Source organism: Haemorhous mexicanus, chromosome 6 (assembly GCF_027477595.1).
Source record: "Haemorhous mexicanus isolate bHaeMex1 chromosome 6, bHaeMex1.pri, whole genome shotgun sequence".
NCBI lineage: Eukaryota > Metazoa > Chordata > Aves > Passeriformes > Fringillidae > Haemorhous > Haemorhous mexicanus.
In genome coordinates this window covers 37,213,017-37,239,154 of record NC_082346.1, presented here as the reverse complement: position 1 = coordinate 37,239,154, position 26,138 = coordinate 37,213,017, and positions in this window count along the sequence as shown.

The window sequence follows — 26,138 nt, the reverse complement described above, 5'->3', positions numbered from 1 at the left end:
TCCTATGATTATATAGTTATGAAACATATTAATTGAACTTTATACAAGACTTTGCCTGAGTGACTTTTGCAGAAACAGATTATCAATACTGCTTTTGTTGCTCTCACACATTACTGTCCTTATAGTTTAAGTTCCTCTGTGTGTGAATATATATAGTTTCTAACTACCCTAAACTGGGAATTGCACTTGTGTACTGAGGGGAGATAATGTCAAAAGCCTTGCTGCAGTCCAGATAAACAGCATCCAGTGCTGTCCCCTCATCTGTTCAGCCAGTTATCCCATTGCAAAAGGCAATCATGTTGGTGGAGCCTGATTTTCCTTTGGTGAATCCATGTTGACTCTATTTGATCATCCTGTCTCCTACATGCTTAGAGTCTCCAGGCAAGCTGTTCCATCACCTTTACAGGCTGATAGGCCCTTAATTCCCCTTCTTGCCTTTTCTGAAGACTGGAGTGGCATTTGCTTTCTTCAACCCTCAGGCATGAGGGCTCCTGACTGCCATGACCTTTCAAAGATGATTGAGAGTGAGCTAGCAATGATGTGTACCAACTGCCTCCATAACCAGTGGACACTGATTCCTTTGATATGATTTGCATTATATCAAGATTTATCTATATTAATAGAGAGAACCCAGGATACTGAATTAACTCCATATCATAACAATTTCATTAATTATTTATGTGATTGAAGACAAATTTCTTTTTGCTGCAGAGTCCAGGAGGAAAAGGTCGAGGATGAGAGTGCTGGCCAAGGTGTGGCTTAGAGCATCTATGGAAAACTAGTGGCAAGGTTTACTGATTTATTTCTCAAGAAGCCTTAGACAATAATCTACTTAGGAGGGAAAGAGTGAGAGTTGTTGGTTCAGAATAGGGTCTGCCTTTCTTTCAAGAAATCATTCCCTCTTTCATACAGTTTCTCAACACTGAATCCATCCTTGCCCTTTGCTCTTGTGAGTATCTCTCAGCTGTAAAGAAAGCTGCTATAGAGGGACAACCAGCTAGGATTACAAATTACAGCAGAGATCCCCCACACTAGACAGATTGCTCATCATAGTCTCTGACACTGCTGTTTCTGAGAGGTCATTCTCTTGCTGTCTTGTGACAAATGATTGTAACAGTGGATGCATCCTTTCATGCCTGCCTCACTGCATTGACATTTCTGGTTTTGTATATATTTTATGCAGTTCCTTACATTGTTCCTGAGGACATCAGCCTCTTCTTTCTATCTGAAAATATTTGTATTCATATTTTATTCAAATAGAATTGTTGACTGTCACTTTCTTACTTTATTTTACTTTTTTGTAGATATGCTTTGAAGAATTAAGTAAAATGATTCTTATCTGTGGCCAGAGTTTGTTATTTTGTTCAGGTTACCTTGTGTCTTATCGTCTCACTATCTTCTATTGATGGTGGGTGTAAAATCTTGAAAAAATTATTTGTCATAAAAAGAACACACTTTTACTTCAAGATGGACATAGCTACTAAAATAGTGCAAGGACCCTACTGTGCTTAAAATATTCCTGTCTGTCAGGCTCTGAAGTAATTTCTATTCCTACTAAATAAATTCAAAGATTAGCAGTAAACAATATCTGACTGTATTTGTAAAACACATGTAAAATGTGATTTAGTGTTTACCTTTTCTTTGAATGCATGTTAACCACCTTTTGGTTTAAATTTATTTTACAATGGCAGTGATACCAAGTATGGTGGAATTAAAGCCAAGCACCTTTTCATAATCTAGATATATTTGGAAGAATTAGCAGCATTGTTTTATACAGGTATTTCCATAGGTGCTCTGCATTTTAAAGTACTTTTTTTAATAAATGGAGCAGTTCAAAATCTTCCCATGATCTTTCAGAGCTGCAACTTGCAAAGTCCCTGATAACCATTGCACTGTTGCAAGTCTTTCTTGCAATTATAATGTTATCTGTGTGCACAGTGCATTTGAACTGTTGTCACAACTACCTCACAGTTTTCTAGAATGCCCATTAAACCAGAAATGCTCCACAGTTCTTCAGTTGTTATTTAGATATTGGTTTGGGTTTTTTCCTCATAGTGCTAAATTAGTTGACTCTTAAAATATTGATTTAAGCCCTTAGGGTTGCACACTGATCTAAGATGTGCTTGTTGAAAACTGAATTATAGATAAGTTTTCCCCATGCTGGAAGAGAATAGCTTAGATGTTCAAAGAGAATTTGGTGACCTACCCATTTTAAAATTGCAAAATTTACTTTTTTTAATTTAATTATTCCTAGAGTTTCATAATACTTAAGGCACTCTGAGTTGGACAAAGTTAGCAACAAAAATATTTGAGCAGGCTTTTCTCTAAAGAATTCAAAATTATTTTTATGCAAATTTTCATATAATTAGGGGTAGTGACCTGGGCTCAAATAAGAAAACATACCTTCTGTTTTATAAAACTAAACTGCCAGTCATGATAAAAGAACTTCTTGTTCTAATTTTTCAGTTATTATAATTAATTTGAAAAACACGAATAGGAAAATGTAAGAGAATGTAGAAATGAACTATTGCTAACATTATAATAATATTAAGTTTTTTGTTCATTTGAATTGTATTTGAATGTAGTTAGTGTATTTATTAATATTTTTCTTGCAGTTTTCAAAATCAAAATATATTCTGTTTATGGTAAAAAACTAAAATTATAGTTCAAAATTGTTGTATAGATGATTGATAACATCAACATGACACATAAGTCATCACAACTAGATGTAACTTCCTTGTGTAAGAAGGACTGACATACTGCACTTCTTGTGTTCATGCTGAATTTATGTGGCATTAGAAACACAGAATTACTTAAAGTGATACAAAGTGAAGAATTCCATCCTTTGATGACAAAATAATATTAAAGATAAGGAAGAGATATGGAAAGAAAAGCCACATAGGAAATGAAATTTGTGTATGAAGAAAGGAAGATCCCCTGATTCCCAAAAAAAATTACCAGATATGCAAAGGCAAGAGATCATATTGATTTTTGATCTATGAATTAGAATTTCAATTCATCTTAAATTGACCATACTTATTAGAGCAGCTCTTCATCTAATGTTAGCTCCATGTCAGAAGCTTAACAATGAAGTAATTTATTTTACATTCTGCAAAAAAATCCTCAAGCTGTGATTCTTTGGAGAGGTTTTAAGTCAAGATGCAAACTCTGAGCATTAAATTGCATTGAGATAATCACTGCATAAAAGGAAGTATGTATTTGAGGTATGTTTTTTTTATGTTTCTTTCTAGGCCAGATTTGCTGTATGTTCTTCATATCATTGAGCCATAGTTCTTCAAGAGTAGAAGAATAAGGGTGGTTATTTTTGTGCGAGAAAATACGTACTGGCAGGGAGATCTGGAATCTTGTCCTTTTTTTTTTTCTGCTTTAATCTACTGTTAAAGATATGAATAAATCTACTGCAATATGAACAATCCCTGCAGGAGAGACAGAGAAGAGGATGGTTCTGTCACTCTTAGCTTTGTCATGACCTCCAGTTTAAGATTACCAGTATGCTAATTTCAACACAGTTAATACACTGCATATATACAGTAGAGTGGATATGCAGCAAACATAAATCTTAACTGACTGGGACATATGGGAGCTGTTTGTATAGCCAGCAGCAGTCTGGGAAGCATTAAGAGGGACTGGAGAGCCCCAGAAGAAGTGACAAAGGACTCAAGTTTGAGTAGTTATGTCATCAGTCCTCCAGGCCAAGGAGGTGGAGCATGGAAGGGACTCTTCTTCAGGAGCTTTAGTAGTAGGACAAGGTGTGATGTGTACAAACTGAAAGAGGAGAAATTTAGGCTTAAATTAGAACAAAGTTCTTTACAGTGAGGGGGGTGAGGTACTGGAACAGTTTGCCCAGGAAGATTGTGGGTGCTCCAACCCTGGCAGTGTTCAAGGCTAGTTTGGAGAAGGCCTTGAGCACCCTGGCCTAGAGGAAGATGTCCCTGCCCACGGCTGGGCAGGTTGGAACTCCTTTGAGGAGTGGATCTTTAAGGTAACTTCCAACCTCTAATTTGTTATGACTCCACAACTGGATATGCAAATATATGCAAATTTAAAATAATGACTTTTTTTAAAAGAATTGTATGAAACAATGACACTGGGCAGCCCTTATATGAAACACCACATTAATTTTATTTGCACTGTGTAACAATTCTTGCGTTTTATCCCATGTAAGAGGTAATGCTTAAGCAAACTACTAAGCCACGGCAAAGAAAGTGCAGAGATATCTTAGCACTTAGACTAATTAGCTATGCAGAAGATAACTTATCCTTAGAAACACCAGACTGTCATATCTATATTTTTTCTGGAAGCCAACATTGACCAAGTAGTTTGAGGGAAATGAGAATTATGTTTTATTATCCAGTGTAGACATTAATTATCCTCTTGCATTTGCACATTTTCCACTGGTGCATCATGCAGAAAACTTTCAAACATCAGACCACAATGCAAATGTAAAAGGCTTTATGCAAGGTTTTGCAAGAAAAAACTTAAAAGATAACATGTGAAAATATGAAATGCATTATGTCCACATACATAATGGTGAACTTTAGCAGACAGGCTTTTCTTCCTGCAAGCATAAAAGGAAGAAAAAAGAAATTAACTTAAAGGTAGCTGGGCAATAATATCTTTATCTGTGGCTGTCATGACAAGGACAGCATTCTGGAGTTTTGCATTTTTGCACTGATCTTTGATCACAGAGTCATACTTCTGCTCACGGTTTTAGGTAAAGCAATAGCGTTATTTAACTAACTTCCTATATCATGTGTTGGATTTCTGGACTGGAAATTAATGAGCACTTCTCAAAGGGAAATGCTCACAGACAGATCTGATAAGGTAATTTTTTAAAGCCATTTTAATAAATCAGAAAAAAGATCCAGTAACTGTGTGTGTTTTATCTACACAAAAAAAGCTCATAAACTTTCCTCGTATGTATTGGATTTATTATATTTCTCCAAAGCAATTTGAAAAGCACTGAATTATACTCTCTTTCAGGTTGCAAAAGAACTTTAGTAATAAAAGGAGAAAGTTGTTGCTGAAATTCATTTTCTTATGGATTTATAGGAAAACTAAAAATTGCTTTGATGTCTTTTGCATTCCCTTGCCAATTTAAAAAAAAAAAGAAGAAGAACGAAAAAAAAGATAAAAGAACTTCTATTAAATTTAACAACACTCTCTTCTTTTCTCCCCCCACTTCAAACCTCATTTATCTTTTATGAGCCCTGGGCATCTTGCCATAATAAAACTGTGCATAATACTAGAGTTCTATAATAATTTTGTGGTTTTTCATTTTTTTTAATCCTAGCTACACACTGTGCAACTGACCCTGCCATTTAAGAATTTGGATTGAATGGGCCAAAACTTTAAAGATTTCAGCATGTAGTTCAATATTCAAAGCACTGAAATTGGGCGATTAAGGTACCAAATTTTCAGAGGGATTGCTGGCTCCACTTGCTGCTAATAGTATCCCTTGCACCTTAGCATTGCCTAAAAATAGTCACTGGGATATAAATTTTTTCCCGAGTTGTGGGAAGAAGAGAAAATATTAACATATATTAGAAAATGTATAAACATTAAAAGTATATAACATATAAACAAGGCTGTTACACATCCTTGAATTCAATTGATATTTTTTTTCTACTGATTTCCATTGGGTGATTTTCTGGAGCAAAATTATTAACTTCTAGTGAATCAAAGAACTTTGATATTTCAATATAGGTTGATATATTGATTATAGCTCAGTGAAGGTCTTATTTTTTCAGTTTTCTAAAAATATAGACCTTTTTTATAATCTATTTATTTTTCTTGTTAATTTAAAGGCATTCTATTTTCTTTAAAAAGTAGATCTAATGCAGTCAAGGACAAAATTATTCTTGATTTTGATTAAGTTTAAGCAATATATTAAAGGGGAAGTTTTTCAGATTTTCTTTTAATATAGATATCTGTAATGAAAAGATCTGCATTAGAGTATCTGTCCAGACTTTTAAAAAAAAACTGGAGACAAAACCAGCCATTTGGAGTGAATGATTCTAGTGTAAAGAAGAAAATTATTTCCAGTGAGAATTTCCCTAAATTGCCCTTCTTTTTTCTGTGACTATACCTGGAGTTAGGTTTCTATGCCTGCACCATAATGTTTAATCTTAGATGTCAAAAAATCCTCCTGTATTGCCAGCTTCATTTTAACACAAATCTGAGATTTTTGTCTGTTATTTCAACTGAATTACAGTATAACTTGTTAAAACATTTGTAAGCAACAGAAAAATCTATTCTAGACTGAAATATAAATGTAGGTTATAATTGCATGCATACTACTCAAAAGCTATTTCTTTGCTCAAAGGCAAAGGAAGCAAGAGCAGCATCTGAAGAACATTGCGGATATTGTCTTGAGAATTTTGAGCTTTAAATGTGACCAGTAACCCAATATTGAACTCCTGCATTCATCAATTGAAGCTATGCAGCAAAGTTGGAAAATATTTAAAAAACCCCAGTATAATGCAGGAGGAAAACTGATACACATTTCTCTTGTATATGTTGTATTTATAGTTTTGAAGGTGCAATAAAGACAGTGGCCAGCAGGGTTAGCCTCCATTACCTACTTCCTATTGAACAGGTAGATAGCAGGAAAATGCTAAATTGGAGATTGCAAACAGAGTAGAGTTTGGTACTTCAGATCACAGAGATGGAGAAGATGCATGGGAACAAGGCTTTGACAGGGAGTCAGATCTGCATAGACTTCTGAAAAACATTACTCGCTGAAGAAATTACCTTCTATGCTCTAATATTTGAGCCTTGGTTTTCTTAGTAAGCCCAGCAAAAAAGACAAATAATGTGTTAAAAGACGTCATGGAACTCGATTCCAAAGTTGACAGAAAGTGTACCTAAGAATTCTAAGGCATTTTTTGTAATACAAGGTCTTTTTGAAACTTCTTCAGTATTTTATTTCCAGAGTTGCTGAAACCTCTGCTTTAAAACTGCACAAGTGAAACCAATTAATCACAGGTTGCCATGTAACATATAATCAAGGAGAAGTGAGATTTGATATCAATCTTATTGTCTCAAAGATGTTGTAAGTGTAACAGATGCCTATCACTGAGAATATGACTTTTTATTATAAATTATAGAAGAGTCATATCATTCATGAATTTCTGGCCTTTTCCTGGAAGGAAGTAAAATAATTAATTTTTCAACAATAGAAGATGAATGACTGAAAAAACAAAAAATTTGAGGCCAGGTTCTCAGCAAAGTCTGTCAAAATCAAGTGTTGGTGATTTCTAGAAAAAGGAAAATTTCAATACATCAGCCTGTGAACTGAAACTACAAAAAACCCACAGGTTTTTTGTTTGGTTGAAGAGGGCTTTGTTTGTTTGTTTGTTTGAACAAGAATCCTGTGGAATTTATTGGTGTTCTATGAGTTTAGGGCAGCTTATATTTGCATTGTAAAGTTGTCAAGTCAATTTTACCTTTTTCATGCTGGGGAAATTCTTTCTCTCAGAGGGCTGCTCTTAAGATTATGATGTTTGTTGTGTGGATAGAAAATCTTTTCTGGACAGCAAGTTTATCAAGGTGGAATAGTTAGAAAAAGCTTCAAGAGTAAAAGAAGGCTAGCATTCGTCTTCAGTACTGAGGAACATGTAAGTTTGATAGGCAGTGGTCAGATTTATTGAAGGAAATAATGGATTCAGAAAATATCAGCTTTAGGATGTTTGGAGTGCTTTCTACCCAAGACTACACTCTGCAGTTTTTCATTAAAATGGTGTTATTCAATGCTGAGATGTTTACTCATCGTGGCATAAGTCCATGACTTCAAGTGGTCCCACATAAAGGGTAGGCCTTTCAAACCCAAACTGAAAAATGTCAAGCCTAAATTCTGAGTAGAAAAAATATGTGTGGTTTGTTTTTTCTCTACTTCATATGAGAAAAAAAAAAAAATTAAAAAACCACCAAAAAACAATCAAAACAGCTTTTTCCTTTTCCTTTTCCATATTCCTTATTCTCTATTCCCTTTTCCATTTTCACTTCCCTCTTCCTCTTACTTTTCCTTTATGTACTTATATCAAGGGCATTTTTTAAAGAAATATCAAATTCAGAGCATACCAGACAGTACTTGGATAATTATATAAATTTCTCTTGAGTTGGTCTGGTTTTCAGGTAACCTTCTTAATTTTATTCTCACTATGACATAGTTTTTTTGATTTTCAGAACTGACTTTAAATTATTCATTTTCTATAAAAATTTCTTAATGGTCATGAGGCTTCCAAATATGCATTTTCCAAATTATTTTCCATATAATAATTAAAACAATCAAAATATTCCAAGTTTTGTGTATCATTTATAATTTGAAAGTTGCCACTGCCTTTCTGTAACTAAAAAGTTGATTTCTTCAGCATGTAGAATGCAGTAAGATTTTGATTTTAATTCTCTGCAGTGTTGTTCATGTAGTTGGGAAGTCTGGAAGTGTATTCCTAATTACCATGTTTCAGTTTGCAACAAGGAAATTCTGATATAAAAATCTAAAATCAATGCAAAAAAGAGATCAATGAGATGACACTTTTACACTGAAGCATCACAATCTGGAGTAAACTGTGCTTCCTGCCATGATCTGTAAGTCACTGATAGCAGCTTGGATCCATTTAGGGGAGTATTAAGTTCTGTCTTATACACCTCATATCTTAGTTTGTCCTTTAAATAATGGGAAGAATAACAGCCCTCAAAACACTGGAGTTGCTTCATGAAATAGATTATCCTTTTTCTACAAACAAGAATAAAGGGGATGTGAATAAGCTTTAAATTACCTGAGGCAGAAGTGGATATTTCCATATGCATATATTTCCTCCTAATAACTTTCTGCTTCGTATTAACCCGGCAGCTGGAATAAAACTTATTAGAACAAATGGTGGTCTCCCAGGAACATTCATGTTCTCAAGCCAGTGGATTAACGTTACATAAATACCTTGATATTCTTATTTAGTGAGTTTCTCCATGTCAGTTTTCCATACATATCATCTCTGGTCTAGTCTCCCTTCAGGCTAAGCCCATTAATATATGCTGTATCTGGTTGTTGCTTGGATCCATTTTCATACTTTGTATCTTTGTGCTATATCACTGCAAAGAAAATTAAATGAGATACAGCATGTATATTCCCAAAAGGTACACAAGCAAAATGAACAAACCTAAGTTTCCAGCCTTACTGTAGTACTGCCAACATTAGCCCCTCTGCTGGAGAAAGAATATCCTGCTCTGTTAGGGCAAACCTGATTAATCCCTTGGTAATCTTTATTTGTTATTTTTCATTCCTGCTCTGTGAATAAATGTTGCATCTTATACGCTTTTGTGCTGTAAACAAGAAGCTCTTCTCAGTTTCTCACTTCATTACTAATCTTATTTTTTATAACTTCTCTAAATTTGCGTTAGTTTACAAAATGCCTTTAGTCCATTTAGTATAGATCACATTTGTTCGTTAGGAATTACTGCAGTGCCAGATGGCATCTGCTGTCTTCCCTGGCCCCCTTTTTATAATGATGAAGACTGAGTCAGCCCACAGTCCATGACAGTCATCAGGAACAAAGATATTTGACCATTATTTACATGGAAAAAGTGTAAATTAGAGCAGCAAACCCCAGCTCTACTCCTCTGCTCCCACAGCTATAAAACGTAGCTTGCTTTTAGAATATTGACTTTGCTGTGACTCTAGCATATTGCTTTCCTCTTCCTTGATGCAATTTTTCCTATCCCAAAGTATAACAAAACATGTTAGAATCAGGAAAAAAAGAATGTTCAAGGCTTTCAGTGCTTATTTGGTAAATATTTTGTGACCCTTTCTAGAAAACATGATAGATTTATTGCATATAGATTCATATAAGGAAGGTTAGTTTAAGCAAGATGTCTTCTTTTGCATTCCAAGACCTTTTGCCTGTGTTTTTACTTTCTCTGCCATTCATATACATGAGTAGTATCGCTGTATTTGTTAGCATATGAGTTAAAAATTATTGGTAATACTATGCAAACTGCGTTTTTAAACAAAATTCTTAATTGCATTAAAAGAATAACAGCTAAACAGAACACTGATCTTCCAAGCAGCCACTCCCTTGTCTGCAACTCACAAGCACAATAGATGTCACCCACTACCCATCAGCGAGCTCTGAGCACCCAAACGTTCCTCAGGTCAGAGGAATAATGCAAGCAATCATGCAAGCTGCAATTCTTCCAAAGTACCAACAGTCCTCTTACTAATATGAGTATTTTAGTGGAACTGCTGACTGGGCTCAGGGACATGGGCTCGAAAGCTAGTCTGCATGTCATAATAAGAATGGAAAGACAGACAAACTTATGCCTGTGACCAGGCTTTTCTGAACGTGCTTGATCTCCAGGATCCCCCTCAAATAATTTTTTATCTCACTGATTATTTTGCAATTATTATTATTTTGCAATTTGTAGTACTTTAGTAGTTTCATGCTAATTCATGGACACAGAGAGTTTTTTAGCACAGGTAACAAGGCATACATGATCAAATTCTGCATGTGAGAGAGAACTTCTTTCAAGTCAGTAGTTTTTTAATCCATCCACTAAATTGGCAAATATGTTTTACATTGTCTGTAATATTTCCTATAACTTTTAGCCAGTTATGTGAGAGAGTTGTTATTAATGCCTTTACTAAGTGAGAATTCTTGAGTAGCTGAAATTACAAAAATCAAGCTCCATTGGCTCATGGAACTGCCTATTTGAAAATCTGGCTCTGAACCTCATAAGAATCTATCGCCTTACTCTTTGACAGATGTTTGGTGTTCTGCATGAAGATGTATCCTAGAGAAATGAAACAATAACAACATTTTCATTTCCGTTGTTTCAATTTTGATGCTTGTTTTCATTCTCATAAGCAAATGTTTTCCTCTTGTTCTCTCATAAACTGCCATGGGATAAAATAAAATAAATCTCTAAGAACAAAAAGAAAACAATAAACTCTTAAGTGGCTATTTGGTTTTTGTTCAGACTCCTAACAGCTGCTTCATTCTACTTCACTGGTTCCAGATTTAATAAGGCCATGTAAGACTTTAAGAAAACAACAATTAAGAAATTCCTTCTTCTTTCTTTTTTTTCCTTAATTTTTTTCCAGATTCTAACATAAAATCATGTGCTCCAGTTTTCTTTTAACTATAATGCCTGGATTCCCTATTTATAATTTCTTAACTTATTTTTTAAGAATAGTGAAAGTAATAAAAATATTTATTTTCCTTGAATAATGGCTCAAAATTCCTGTCATGCATACTGATTAGACTCAAGTCAATAAAATTTATCAATCTTTATTCTGGTGAAATATCAGAATTTTGAAAGCCAAAACTAATGAGAAAGATCAAAACCTGTTTTATTCTGTTCATGTCTGTTCCTTTATAAGCAATACTGAAACATTTGAGGAACTGTTGCTAGAAAAGTTTTCATACCTTATCTCTTTTTTGAATAAAACTAAATGACTCATTTCTTAGTTAAGAAACTTTGCATTCGTTTTTGGGCTTTCCTTGGCTTTTACTTTATTAATTTAGGATGCCATCCTGCCCAACTTCTTTCTGTTTTATATGCCCTAATCTTCCTTGGAGAAGAAGTATTCTGGAGCCACACTTACTGAAGACTATCAGAGAAGCACGTAAGATCCTGAGTTGGAAGGGACACATTAGGATCATCAAAGTATCATCAATAAGTATCATGAAACTATCATCAGCAAGTGCTCTTGTTATAGTTGAGTTCATTTGTGTACTGGTTAATTTTTTTCAGAGTGGGTAGTGTGAGGCCACATTCTACATTTGTGCTGAAAAGAGCATTGATAACTCAGTGATGTTTTCATTCCTGCTGTGCAGGGCTTACACAAAGACCTTTTTACTCCTTGCACCACCCTACCAGCAAGGAGGCTGGGAGTGAAAAATAAATTGGGAGGGGACACACCTGGGACAGCTGACCCCAGCTGAGAAAGTTATATTCTGTACAATATAGTGAAACAACACCGAATGCTGGGGGAAGGACTAGGAGAGAGTGTGTGTTTGGAGTGTGATGGTGTTTGCTTTCCCAAGTCATTGCTAGCCATGTTGAGGCCCTGCTTTACTGGAGATGGCTAAACACCTGCTTGCCCATGGGAAGTGGTGAATCAATACCTTGTTTAACTTTGTTTGCACACATGATTTTTGTTTTACCTATTAAACCCAAAATTTTTCATACTTTTTCTGCCCCATTCCACGAGGGGAGTGAGTCAGGGGCTCAGATGCTTGAATGCACTTGAGGTGCATTTTTTTGTCCTAAGGTAGATCATGGTCATGTGTGTCACTGTTTCTGGTAAGGTGGGGTGGTGTGCCAGGTGTTCACTGAAGCCAGAAAAGATTCTGGTTTATTTATGGACCTGAGAAGCATTAAAGTCTTATTTGCTTCTCTAGCACTTGAATTATTTCTATCCTGATTACAACAGCACCAATGCTTCAGTATATTATCTGGCACCTGAAAAAGCCTTTGACAGTATCAGCGTCCTACTGGTAAATCTTTAATAACATTTATGATATCACCTGTCATAAGATAGAGTTCCAATGGTAATTTATCTTTACTCCTCCCATTTGCTCATTGCTAGAAATCAGCAGAAATGAGACACACAATTACTAATGGAGACCTGTAGTTCCCCAAAGATAGACTAAATTAACCTCAACTTGAAAATAAAATTAAACTTCAAATTGAATTTTAGACAGTAGTGATAAAATTTTAAAGAGGAAATTGATAGTTGAAAATCTCCTTTTATTTTTAATGAAGTTTCACAGACTAGTCATCTTATTTCTCCAACATTTGCAATGCTGATTTGACATCTCCAATACTTGTTTTAGTGTTAAATTTTCTTTACAAAAAAAAAAAATGTGTCATTCTTCACTTATATGCCTTATAGCAAAAACAAAACCAAGTGAGGAAGACATTTGTATTCAGTAATAGATAACAGCACATAATCTCAAACTCTTTTTGTAAGGGTTCACTCCACACAGTCACCAACATGAAACTGTGCTAGTTTTTGCTTTGGTAAAAGCACCGTTCAAGAAATATAGAGTGAGAACAAGATTTTGGGTGAGAATGTGAATAATTTTGTGAACAAAAGGTACTGAAAATCACCTTCTGTCCTTTTCTTCTGTCTTTAAACCTTCATTCAATTCTCATGCACCTCAGGGTTGGGTCGCTGGACTTTTTGAACCACAGAATCATCAAGGATGGCAGACACCTTCAAGATCAACTAGTCCAATGGTCACCTTAGCACCACTAAAATCACTCCTAAACCATATCCCCAAGTGTCACATCCAGGTGTCTCTTAATCATTTTAACCTCTGTTTAAGTGACTACCACCTCCAGGGCACCTTATTTGAATGCCTAAACACTCTTTCAGTATTTTTCTTTTTTTACTAATGTCTAATCTGAACTTCCCCTGGTACAATTCAAGGGCATTTCATCCCATCTTTTCACTTGAGACATGGCAGAAGAGAACAACCCCCACCTCACTACAGCTTCCTTTCAGTAATTTCTCCTTTCCCCTGTGAGCACCAAGACCCCCCTTTTAGCCTCCTTTTCTCCAGACCAAGCAATCCCAACTGCCTCAGCCACTCCTCATAAGATATATTTTCTAGACCGTTCAACACCTTTGCAGCCCTCCTTTGACATGCTAAATTTGAAATGACAACAGGATTGAGGCTTGAAAGAAAGTGTAATTTGGGAAAAATGAATATATTCAATAAAATCTGGAAAAATATGAAATTCTAGGGCCCAGATTTTTGACAATAAAACAATTTTGACTTCTCACTCAGCCCTGAAATGTCCCTGTATAGGCTATGTATTTAGACCTCTATTCTGAACAATGGTTTTCTTAAAATGATAAAAGTGTCTTGGACATTTCTTTGAATAACAAAATCTGAAAAATCAAATATATTTTTACAAAGGAATTCCTCTGGCTTTTAAATAAAAAATAATGTCTTTATTCCATTTTGTTGACAGAAAGTATCAAGATGTCATGGAGATGACATATTCTTTAGAGTAAAAGTCTTTCCCAAAAAGTTAAGTCTACAAGGGTGTTAAATACCTATTTCATATTCAAATCCACTTAACTGCTCTATAATTTTCATCAAACTTCAGGAATTCCTCATATAGAAATTACCTCATCAATAAAATTTTGTATTGCAGCATGGCATCTTAATGTTTCTGACCATGGCAGTTGCCCTGTGGAGATGTAATATTTCAATACATCGATCTTTGATGCAGAACTCTTAGTTTCAGTAAAATATAATATGCATTTATAATGGATAAATCTTGGTTTTGAGTTCCTCTTTTTAAAAAGGTGACTGTCATCTCTGAGTCATTTAAGTTTAAAGCTAATCCTGGTTATGTGGGCAATTTCACATTGTAATGGGAAACATTTCTCAAGTGGAAATTAGGAAAGCATTAGCTTCTCTAAATATGACAATTTGTCTCTGATAAGCATTCAAAATGTTTGGGTTTTTTAAATTGCATTTTAGTATTAACTACAATTCTAGATGTAAATGGGAGTTTACAAATTTTAAAAAGATTCATTACCCGGTGTCATTCAGGAAAGTTTTGTTCTGGGATGCCATATTTACTTCAAGACTGGGACTGTATTCTATAGACTATTAAAAAAGCCTATAAAAGAGCTAATGATAGTTCTACTATATATCTAGTTTATGCTACTCTTAGGCAAACATTAAATAGAAAGGAATTTCTTGTCAGGAATTCTTGCTGAAATGGTGGATATAAAACAGAAAATTGGTTTAGAGTTTCTTCCTGAAAAAGAACTAACTTGGATATGTTCAATACTTCTAGTCCAGGTCAACTTATATATATTTCAAGAAATCTTTTGAAGTTTTTCACTTTCTGTATCAGTCTAAACTGCAGGTGAAAACTATACAGAAGAGGAATATGTTTTCTCTCTTTGTCTTTTATAGTAAACACCAGAGACAAATGGATTTTCCAATAAAAAAAAAAATCAAAATATGTAATGAGTTGTTATACATATACCAAATGCTGTACAGAATTTTTCTGGAGGCTGACAGTTCTCTACTGCTATGATATGATACTTTCCTTTGAGGGGTTTTTTGCTCTGCAAATGCTGTATCTGTGCTAGACTGACTTATCTGAGGTGAGATGATCAGCAAAGGTGTCAGTTTTTCCACATTCCATATGCAGAGAGATACCTGGGAAAGTTCCTGGGGAAAGGCCCATATGCACACCTTCTCCCTTCATGGTGGAGGCAGAGTTACCCACTCAGCATCATCCATACAAGGCTGCATTTTTTTTTTTTTTTGGTCATTTTTTATTTATATTGCTCACTGGGTCCAGTGGGCTGATGGAAAGAAATGATTGTTTCCATTTCCTATCAGTGGTAAATAAAAAAATAGCTTTCAGGAGAATTCTGGTCCTCTGAATTCTATCCGTCTTGGTAGCAGCTTTCTCTTTAGCACAGTCCAAAGTTCACTCTGCCACATTCCCACTTCATCCACAATCAGAGGTTTGGGCTTCATGTCCTATTTTTTCCCTGAAGACAGGTGCCATTTGATGTTCTCTGGGACACCACAGGTAGTGGTAGGGGACTGGCAGCTGGACACAGAGCTTGTTGGAGGGCCTTGCACTTCAGCAGTGGCACCTGGAATCCAGGTAGGACATTCCCTGGACCCTTTGTGGACTAATGACAATCTATTTGTCAATCAAGAATTTTCTGAAATAAGGACAGTTTCACTCAATTTGTAAAGGTTATGCTGCAGTATCCACCTTGAGATTAGCACAAGATATTTTGCTATTTTGTGATTCTTTATAATCCTAACAATTTCCATCTCAAGCCATTCCAGGCATTTCCCCAAAGATGGTCTAAATGTGATTGATCAATACGCACAATATTAAGAAAAAATTGTAATGACTTTGGAATGAAAAATATATTTTTTCTGGTGCAAATCCAAGGGCAGTCTTAAAAAATCTTTTAGAGTTAGGGCACTACAAAAAATGTTCATTCACAGAAGACTTGGCATAGTGTGCATAGATCCCTCTGTTCTCGTTTTGTCTTTGATGGAATGGTCTCACCCTCCTCCGCCAGGTTTTCCTCCTTAGCCACAAAAATCCCTTCCAGGTGCCAGCAAGTGTTACATGAGTGTAACATGGTAGCAGCTTCTTAGAGCTCAGGCATACTAGGACCCTAACCATGTTAGGTTCCTTTTTATCAGAAGGTGGGATAAGATCATTCTAGCACTACTCATTCCTTATCAAGTGCTAAGGAATTTTTTATTATTGATGATTCAAAATATAAACGACAGGTTTTTAGATTAGATCAGTGTGTTACTTTGAGTACAGAACAGAGAATGCTAGATTAAATCTTTAGGCTTGTATTCTGAAAAGAAATTATATATTGCCGTTTCCAGTATGTTTGGCAATTCTTATAATTGATATATCAGTTTTGAAAGATAAGAGATATAATTAATTGTTGTCAAGGCTCTCAAAACTAGGAAGTTTAAGTGTTTCGATGAACATCTGGTTGTAGTGCATTTCTTTTCTATAACTTCAAAAATAGCATCTGTCATTTCAGAAAAAATAAAATGATCCTCATCTTAGATGAAAGTAACAGGTGAAAGTTCTACTTGCACATGTTATGAAAATTTAAGTAATGAAGAATAAAATAAATAATGTGTTGGAATATTCAGATTTTAATAAATTCTCTTTTCCATTCCAAAAGCAATACATCCTATATTTGCATCCTGTAATCAGCCCCAGGGTTTTGAGTTGGCAAAGAAATTTCTCTTTTAGCCTGTAGCCATGTGCTTTCTTGTTTTCTTTCATCCAACAGTTTTATTTATACCCTTTTGCTTCTGTCTTTTATTTTCTTCTACATACTCACACTTTCTGAGCCCCTGCCTTGTATTTCATCTTCTCAGCTCTTATCCCAGCAGATTTCTTTTCAAAATACGTGCATAGCTCTGAGAAAATGGCTTGGGAAGGAAGATCCCTGGGGAGAAGGCCTCAGGAAATGAAATACCTCAGCCTAAACATAACAATGAGCTGATCACAGGACTGGGATGAATGCAGTTAAGTGTGCTGAGTTTGTATTGTTTGGTTCTTGAACAGGGCTAAATAATCATACTTCAAACATGCCTAAAATTATTTTTGTTTTCTTTTTTTTTTTAACTAAGCCGTATCAGAAAGATAATGGAACTTTAGGTTAGTAAGTGTTTTTTTTTTTTCACTCAGTAATACAGATTTATTTACTGGCTGTTTGGGCTGAATTTCAACCAACTTTTTAACCCCTAAAAAATCTAATCCTAAAGTATTAAAGCAGTATACATTAACAGAAAGGTAATGGATGACAGCTGGGTGGGCTGATGATAGCTGAAGAAATAAAAATTTTTCTAAGTAGAAAGATTATTACGGAAGGGCTTACACCAGTCAGGTGGCAAAATCAAACAGAGACTGTGTATTTAGCTGTTGGCATGACTATGAAATCTGCATACACAAGCTTATAGTTCTTTTTCACTGCACTTTTTTACTCTGTGTATGAAAAACAAATGTTATTTTGCTTCCCTGGAACCACACCAAATAATTTCCAGGTGCTGTGTTTGCCCATTTAGTCACTTTTTGATGTAAGATACAGTCCAAATAAAGCACGATTTTATGCAAAGTGTGCTGATTCATCTGCACTAATTCTTAGAAATTGTTAAGATTTAACAAAATATTCTTTATTTACCAATCATCTGTAATATATTATTTCAAAGCATAATTTATTTTCCAGAATCTTGTGCATAAAAATGAGTTTTTTACATTATATACAGTTTTATGGTAGTGTAGAAAACTGAGTTTTAAACCTCTATAGAGCCACCAATAGCCAGATTCTGTAGTACAAATTCAGAGACTTGGATAACTCAGGTTTTTTAGCCCTTAGCCAACACTTTATGGCACAGGCTATAAATTAGGAAGAAATCTGACTTTTAGTGGCTTCATAATACAGTCTATCAGGACAGTGTGGAAACAAGAGCTATTTCTATTAGCATAGTAATGAAACATTTTTTCTAAAGATCGTGAATGAAATCAACAAACTAATTAGATTTTTTGCATAATACTTGATGGTCAACATTAGTCAAAAGAGATAGCAAAATCTTCTATTTAATGCAGCCAATATTCTTGTTTATATTGGACAAGGAAAAAGAGCAAGATGATAGCATAAACCACTGTGAGAGTAGCGCTTTCCAGAATGAAATCATGTGCATCTCCCCATTCCACTTCCATTATACAGAATAGAAAAGGAAAAAGGTAGTTTTCAACATAGCATGATATGCACTACTTAATACAGCGTTCATGTGTACAGTTGCAGAAACAGAACAGTCATGTACATCAGCTATGGCATACACACTTGTAGGGAAGAAGTACAATATTTTTTATCTAATCTTACAAACATAAATCCTAGTTTGTTCATGGCCTTTCTTCAAAAGGTAATGGAAAAAACCTGAAATCTAGACTGTCACTATAGGACACGAAACAACACAAGTGCACCGCTGCTCTCAAGGTGAAGAAGAGGGATGTTTATTTTCTGACTCCAACATTTATAGTTTTCCAAAAGTGACAGTGGATTGGAGGGTGAAAGTGCCACCTCTCCAATGACACTGGACAAACCAGCAGTCCTCCTCCATAAAAGAATGCGAAACAATAAGTTATTTACAGAAAGTGAGTGAGAAAGTTTGCTACAAGAATTTAAATATCAGAAGGCTTAGAAAACCTTAAAAAATCAGGGTGACACTAGCGACTTTTGTTTCCAATGCTCCAATAGTGTATTTTGTGTCCTCTGGCATATTTGCTGGAACTCACTTCCCTGAGATGTTGAGGCCGGTGAGGCCAATGGCACTGGTTTAACAGAATTTCATTTCTAGCCACTTTTGTTCAGACTGTCAGACCTAGTCCAATAGTAAGAACATGTAGCTTGAGAACATTAATGTTCTTTCATCTTTATATAAACCAGTATAAAAGCACTATTAAACCTTTTCCTAAGACCTACTACACAGTTCTTCTGCATTCATGGAAGACAGGTTGATTAATTCTGTCCTGTAACAACTCAAATGCATCTCTGGAATTACTGAAGAGCATATCTTATTCCTTTCTATGAAATAAGTATTTCTAGTATAATTTCTTCTTTTCTACTTTTATATTCCTTTTCTTACCTGTATCCTTCTTCCCCTTTATGTATCTAGTACCGTTAATAGCTCCTTCTCCATTCCTCATGTGCTATCATAACTCAATTACAGATGTAGATTTTCCTTCCTGCTTGCAAAATCATTGTATAATTTATTATTCAATTAAAGGACTTACAGATAAATTCTATATTCTCAGATAAATCCTATTTTTAACATAATAAAATTCTTTAGAATAATGTATAAAAGTTCACTTTATTCTATGAAGAATGAAAAAAAATTGTTTTATTTATTTAAGGTAACAAGGAGAGGTTGAAAAGGAAACATTATTTTAACAACAATGTCTCATTACGCAACAGTAGAAAGAAAACGTAATTGAAATTTGCTCATTCATAGAGAGACTAAATGACTATTTTCATCATATCTCTTTTGCACAGTATTTAAAGTATAAGTGGAAACAGCTTTTGACAAATTGCAAGTAACTCAGCAAATATATTAATAGTAATTGATGTGAATCGCATATAATATAATTTATGCCAAAATTGCTGAAATTTTATCAGATCATCACTCTCTGAAAGTATAGAATCAGATATTGACCTCCCTAAGTTAAAAAATTTAAATACAGCTTATCTGGCATTTCTCTTTCTCATTATAAAATAGGCAGCTGCATTAACTGCATACCAAAGATTCATAATATATTGCTCTTCTACTTCATTCAGCTCTTGAGTAGAAATGATTCCAAAACACAGCCCTAGATGTAAACAGTCTCACACTGTTCCTAATTCTGTTGTGTAAACAGGCTTTCACCTACATAAACAGATAAAAACCAACACCAAATACTCTCATCTTGTAGGGGATTGAAAGCTGTGAATTTCAATCCAAGTAACATACCTTCAGTGTTCTCCTTGATGTTGGTAAATTGACTGAGTTACCCAAGTATTTTTCTGTTTGTGTGTGCACTTCATATGATTGTCTAAGTCTTCCATAGCTGTGTCACTGTCTGCACAGAGAAAGCTGTCACAGCTACAGAAAAAAATGCTTTATGTATGTAACATTCTCTTTAATCTAATATCTAAAAGATGACAGAAAATTTGGAAAGCTTCCTAATACAAAATTAAAAACAATCCAAATATTTATCTGGAAAAAAAACTTCATGATTTTTAAACTTTTTCTTGCAAAACTGATTCTGTCCCCGTTGCATTCCCCTTTGAACACTATAACACTGTGTTACAATGATAAAATATGAAGTTTGGCATTTCATAGTACTTACACTGTGGAAAATAGGGTATAATAATTCTTATGAATTTTATCCATGACTTTTTGTGATTCCACAGACCTCTATTGTATGCTCTCTTTTATTTATTTTATTATTTATTTATCATTTTATATTTCCAAAACGGAAGAGAACCAAAGTTTCAGTCCCTTCTTGCCACTCCACAGTTCTGATAATCTTCATTGCCCCACACAGACTGTAACTGGTGATTTTCCCCACACCTCTGTACCACCCCTATAGCCTGTGGGACAGCCAGCACGTGGCTCTGCAGCTTCTATAAGGCTGTGGCCTTGGAATCAGAATTCCCTGTGACTGTGGATTGTTTACTGGATAGGTCTGTATTTTCTGTCATGTATTTTTGGCACCAGCATGTGAAAGATCATGATTTGGGTCACTGAAAGGAAGGAATAGTAGAGGACGTCTCTCAGCATTGGAATTGCTTCCACCTTATTTTTTTTCTTCTCTTTTTTTACCTGCAGGTAACACTGCTCTATAGCTTGTTACTACAGCTTGTACAACATACTGATTTTTTCCTGGTTACTCTGTCTGGTCTTCAGAGACCAAAAATATTTAAATAAGTAAAAAAGTTGTTTTCTCTACTGTGTTGTTTTTTTGTTTTCTGTTTGTTTTTTTTTTGGTTTTTTTGGTTTTTTGGTAGATTTTTTTAATGCAGTTATTTAGTAAAATAGAGTTTGCAATGATATTTGTCATGTATTCTCCCAGAAGTATTGTGTGAGATATACCCCTTTAATTCAGGTCAGTGCAGATTTATGTTGGATTGATGAGAAGAAACTGCTAATTAAAGTGCACAGATTCCACCAGGGATCAGTGTGTTTTGAGGACACAAAATGTAATTTTCAAAGAGAGATGACTGCAATCTCAAAAGACTTTTCATTGACTTTTCTTCTGCAGTCCATCATTTCTATTTCCCCTACCCCAGAGCAGCAGCTGAACTAGTTATATAAACCCTTAAATTCAGGGGTGAAAATTTGTTGATTTCACTTTGAAATGTGGTCGCATTACCAAACTAAACCAAAGCAACACCACAAGGTATAGCGAGACTATGACTCTTAAACACAAAAAATCTGTTCAATACTTTTTGATCAGAAGTAAGCCCTTCTACACCGTCTGTACTCACTAGAGTAGTGCAATACTTTGTAGGAATAAAATTGCATACCATAGGAATCAGGATTATCTCACTGTGGATCAAAGTCATGACTCAATATGGCAGATAGCATTGGAATATCTCTCACATACATCATGTCCTGCCAGTATCTTTAAAACAATTTCTATCAACTTCATCACTTCAAAAAAAAGAACTAACATTGAGCTTGGAGGAATAAACAGAAATCTTTCTCAATGGAATTCAGTGCTCTGTAATATGAAAGGCTGAAGCAGATGAAGTTAAATAATCAGTTGATTGTAGCTGAAATTGGAACTATAGACAAACACATGTCATGGACACATATTTAATTTATATTTGGTGGGACAACAGATATTTATCAGTATTTTCTATCAAATTGCAGTCTTTCTTGCAAGATCTGGATCAAATATTGGACATTGAAAAATCAATTATCTAGTAATAGATTTATAAAATTTATCACTTTATTGAACTCAAATGGCTTGAATTGGTGTTATGCACTGCCCTTAATTGCATTATTAACCTTTTTTAAGCCATAATATTTTATCTGTCTTACACTTTCAGCATCATATGTTGATTTCTTTTCACAGTTGAAACGCAAGCTTTCATCTGATTGATAGATTAGTGAAGGAGTATTTTCATAAAAGATTGGACTTTTGTCATTGAAAATTGCCCTTGAAAAATTGTTACATAAAATCATTCAAAAATTTAAACTCTTTCATTTGAACTGTCGTGGCATCAATTAAAAGGACAATTTCAGTCCTTCACTGTTGTAACAAATGTTTCTTGTCCTCTTTGCAAGATAATTCTATGAAAATGAAACAAGTTTCCTTGAACAAAAAATTCAGGTTTTTGAAGACAAGATTCTGGTGCTTTTTGACTTCTTACTTTAGACTTTGTATCTTGGAATAAAAATGTTTTGGATTTTATGATTTAGAGGCTTTTAGAAAATGTATTACCTCTAAATTTCTGCATCATAATGTGTATATTAAATTATTATATGTTTTCCTGTATTAAGTTTGCTTTAGCCCTATCTTAGCCCTAGCTTTTAATTTTTGGCTGTCACACCTCTGTATTACAGTAGAATTTTCATGAACTTCATACCAAGTTCTGCATCATTATCCACCTACCACAGAAATCAACTATGATTGCTATTTTTGATGAAGTTTTTTTGTGCAGTTGGCCACAACTTCTAGAAAGTGGTTTAAATTTTTTCAGGATCATGTCTGCAATTCTAAAAGTTTATGTTTCTATGATATTTTTGATAGAACCTATATTCTGAGTCTGTGATTTTTTCAATCACTTTGAAAGGTAGGGAACACGTTCTGCCATCAAAACAAGTTATTGAATAAAAGACTGTCATTCTTTGTGCTTAAAAATCTGTCTTCAGCCCATTTAGATTAGTGGTAGCACGGAGAAGTCCTTGTTTGGGAAGAGAGAACTTATGTTACTGTTTGCATTAGGACTCTTCTGTTTGTTCTTTCTTCTATGAATACTGAAAATATCTCTCCCTTCAACATTTCTGTTATTTTGAAGAACAAGAAGAGCTCATGATGTGAGTAGCAAGATCTATATCATTCAAACTTGTCTCCAGACCCCTTTTACAAAAACAAGACAGGATACTCTAAGGCCTTTCCAGACAGCCTGACACAGCTGTGAGCACAAAGCTGCCATAAAAGAAGAGTAGTCTGATAGACAAATTTCAGCTAAGAAGATTAGTCCTCATCTTGCTTCTGCTTAAAATACTTCCTACCTTGAAATTCACAGTTTTTCATTCTCCTTCCATGGGTAGTGTATGCAGCTGTGAGCATTTTTTGCGAAGTGTGTGAGTTTTTTGATCTGGTTCAAGGACCTAAAAGTCAAGGTAGTGACAGCCCATGGTTGGTAAGGGTTCCCTGGAAGAAGATTCAAAGTAAAAAGAAAACACAAGGTTTCCAAAGCTGTACAGGCTGAAGCAGTCAGAAGGCAGTAAAGTGATGTCAGGAGAGGTCTTTTCTAGTTATCATGCATTGGGCTTCTGTGGATGACATCATTATGTGTGTTACCTGAGGAGAAAACAAAAGTTAATCTTGAATCCTCCTCTTACATTGTTGGGTGCTGTGTTGTTCTTAAGACTTTCTTTCTTCATGGCTAAAATATTACCAAAAAAAATTGTCTCACACCAGATAGGTTTTATGACCAAAGACTTCCCTCAGCATTTGTCTCCAGGCTCTTCACCCTCTTCCAGGGTTTCAACAAATTTCAGTGAAATGCTCCTGATTTTCAGCCTGTTCCCTCTCTCCCTAATCGTTATCCAAAAATCTATGTGCAGTTTAAAGTACAAGTGTCAATCTTCTGCCTTGCAGCTAGAAATCTATATTCTGTATGTTAATGACAAACAGAAAAGCTGCTGGATGGGGAACTCAGTTTCAAATATTTCTGTGAAGGCAAATAAACTAAATCTGCAGTGTATAATTTAGTCCTAGTACTCACACTCTCCAGAATCTAAAATGCTGTTCTCATTAACGGATCACCCATAGATTTTCCTATGTATTCTCTAGGCTAGTACCTGTTAGGGGAAAATACACTTGTCAGCCCTGATAGGCTGAGTGAGGTGAAACTGATGAAGGTCCATGTCCCAGGTCCCATCGGCAGTGAAATTGAGCATGCATTCCCAGTAGGCACATGCACAGAGAGAGCACACACACACATTCACATGCACACAAACACACACACAAATACACACACACACACACGCACACACTCACACACACACACACACACACACACGCTCACACACAAACACACACAAACACAGAGATATCCATGGCCATCCATGCAGGTTGATAGAGACAGACAAGACTCACAAAGCACTCACATGCACGGAGCCAGAACTGATGGCCCCAACCTGTCCCCCCATCTGGCTAAGCAAGGTGATAAATACAGGTACAACATGGATCATCCCAGCAGCCAGGCTCAGACACTTGATCTACTCATCAGTGGCTCAGGATCCCAGACTCTCCATTTGCTGTCAAACGGAGGCATACAAGACTCAAGTCCATAACCTGACTTCAATTGCTGTTACAGACCCCTCAGACTCACTCTTGCATACACAATGGCCAAATTGGCTGGGACTCCCCTGATCTTCAGTAGTCAATTCCCCCACAGTCTCACCCATACAGAGACATACTCTCATCCTCCTTGGTTCCTCAGCCACTTTATTCACCGCTTCCCAGGAAGTCTGACTTGATCTTCACTAGTGCTGACATGTACGACTATCTTGTGATCCTGTTGCTGACAGCCTTGCCTCTGAGCCTTGGTCCCAGACCTGTGGCTGGCACTGAGTTTCACTGGGGTCTCACCAGTCACCACCACCCAGGCACATGAATCCCTGACCCACGCTCTGACTGCACTTGCTGGCACCCAGACCCCTGCATAGACAATACAGTATGATTTCCAGAAGAGTAGTCTGGGTGACTAAAAAATGTTTTAAAATTGAATTTAGGAATCATGATCCTTAAGGCTTTTACTGCAGATAACTCATCAGAAATGTAAGTTTATTCAGTATGAGTCCTTAAATTTTTCTTTGGGACACTAATTTTCCTAAGTAACTGTACATGCAATGTACGTATTTAATTTAATTTCTTTAATTTATTTTCTTCAGCTCCAGTATATATTTCCATTTTTTTAAACTTTGAAGTATCTTAAATTCTTTTTTTGAGTTCTGGTTTACATTTTTTTTTTGTAAATCCAACTGATCAAGATATCCTTACAAATCTGTCTCTAGCTGTATAAATCACTTCTAATGACATAATTCTGTCTAGATCACCAAAATACCTCAAAAAATTTGATCAGAGGTTGTCTGAACAGCCTTAAAAAATCAGTGTATGATAGAATACTAGATGATTTTTATATAGTAAAACTTAGGTTTGTATTCCATTTAGCCACTTGAATACTTTGGCTCCTTATTTGACCCTATTAACACTACATTGATTACAAATTGTGATGCTATTCTAGAAGTGCTATTCTATTCATTTTATGGATGAAACAAGTTGAGGTAGCAACATAGAACATAGACATGTTTTGATTTATTTTTCTTGAAATGTGAGTATCCCCTCCAGGAGCTGCAAACAAGCATCGGAGTGATACTGTACCACTATATTTGCAGAGCAAGTTATTCTATATGGAAGCCAATTGCTCTGAGTGCTTATTTGCAGGTCTTTACAAAGGAACAAGAAGGAAAAAAAGGTAAGAATTTGCTATAGCAACTTGAAGGAAAAATAGTTCTTTTGTAGTTGAAACGTTCTGGATAACACCAAAAATGTGAATGTTTGAGTGTAATGCTTGAGGGTCAAATTTTTGTCCAGTAAGACACTGAGTTTCTGGCTGTGAGGTTTCAGTGAAAGAACTCTAAGGACTTGATTTGAAAGCTGGCTTTTCTCCGCAACTTTAACCTGTATACACTGAAAGAGATTCTTTCAAATTTGTAGCAGCCATCCTGGGACTGATGTCACCACCTATTATTATAGAGGAGAACCTTTTATCTGAAGGTTCCCAGAGCTTC